Here is a 1,724-nt window from a genome sequence, read left to right as displayed (position 1 = left end):
GCTGGCTAGTCTAGCCTCTTGTGAAGGAGACCAGTGAGGATCTGGGGCATGCCACAGGAACTCAAGGACCCTCTCCTGGTTGCCATGAGGATCTTGGTCAGAACCATTCACCACAGTGGGTTCAGGAAGCAGAGAAAGCAGACTCCCAAAGGTTGAGATTCTCCCAAGTCATCCAAATTACTTAAAAAAGACAACTTTAGTTACTGAGATTGGAAGTTTACCAATTTAGACAAAATTTAGTTTCTATTCCCTCACCCCCAACTCTGGGCTAGATCCCTAGTGGAACTGATAAGAAAGAACAGATTACTTATAAAGCAAATGAGGAAACTACATTCCCCCCCCCTACAATCACATTGTAAAGTGAGTACCTGTGCCTCAGTACACATCTTTTTTATGAAACAGTATTATTTATCTTCTCGTGGTCTCTTTTTAGTTTTAGAGCAGAGTTGCATGTTATACTCAAAGACAGCAAATATTCTCATTTAGGCATGGAAAGAGCACAGGTTTGGAGTTAGGCAGGCTGTAGTTTGTAGCACAGGCTTGCATTCCTCTGGGGGAGCCTAGGCACTTTAACATTTATGGGCTCCTTCCTCCATTAAAAAAGTAAAAAGTGTATTTTATAACTAAATTGTTATAAAGAAATATTAATTTCTATATTAAAACATTTTCTTCACCTTAAGCTTTCTTCTTCCTCTTTTTCCCCTCTCCCCCTCCTCCTTCTTCTCTTTCTCCTTCTTCTTCTGATTTTATAAGAAATTTTAAGACATTTTCATGGGCTCCTGAAAGTATCATGGGCCCCAGGTGCCATGCCTATTGTTTCCGTACTTGCCCTGGCACACCTCTTTGTTCTTGTTTTCTCATCTGTAAAGTGGGGTTGTCGGATTAAATGACAGAATGCATTGAAGAACATGGCACATGGTGATAACATTGGTTTCTTTTCTTTTTGGTTTCTTTTCCATGGATTTTACTTTCTATTTTAGTGATCTTGCTGCATGTGTGGTTTTCATTGTGAGTCACCTTCAAATTCTCTTTGGAAGTAGAGGGGGTATAACTTATAAATAAAAATTCCTTTTTACTTCCTCAGCACTTAGCACAATGCCTTGCTTTATATTCTCAATCCTTGTTTGTTGACTGTGCTGGTAAATGGCTCCCTCCCTTCCCAGCCTCCACCCACCACCCTGTCCCACTCAGGCCCTGACATACTCCAAAAGCATCCTTTCTCCCTTTCTTTTTCCTCTTTTCTCTCCCTCAAAAAATTTTTTCCTTAGTGGCCTGTGTTCATTGGGCACCCACTGAGCATCACACCATTGAACCAGATGGTCTCCTCACACCCCGGTTGGGTAGCATCCTGGCCCTGCTCGGTCAGTGAGGAAGCTGTGGCTCAGAATATAAGGAATTTGCTCAATAAATGCTGAACCAAGGATCTGAACCCTGGCCTGTCTGACCATGACATGGCATAATGTGTTAAGCCTCCATGATTTGCAGTTCACAGAGGACTACGTGGGGAGGTAACCCAAGGAACGCCTTTCCAGGGGTAAGGGAGATGCTTTTAGATGCTTTGCAAGGATTTCTTCATGCTGCTCAAATTAAATGTCTAAGTCCCTATAGATACGTGCTAAGCTTTGCCATTGTCACCTGCTACTTGCCATTCACCAAGTTGGAAGTCTGTGCTGAAACCCCCTTCCTGAATGTTAGAGGGCAGTGATGCCAGAAGTAATGGGGAG

The sequence above is a fragment of the Prionailurus viverrinus genome, chromosome A3 (assembly GCF_022837055.1).
Source record: "Prionailurus viverrinus isolate Anna chromosome A3, UM_Priviv_1.0, whole genome shotgun sequence".
Lineage (NCBI taxonomy): Eukaryota > Metazoa > Chordata > Mammalia > Carnivora > Felidae > Prionailurus > Prionailurus viverrinus.
This window is presented reverse-complemented; position numbering follows the sequence as displayed.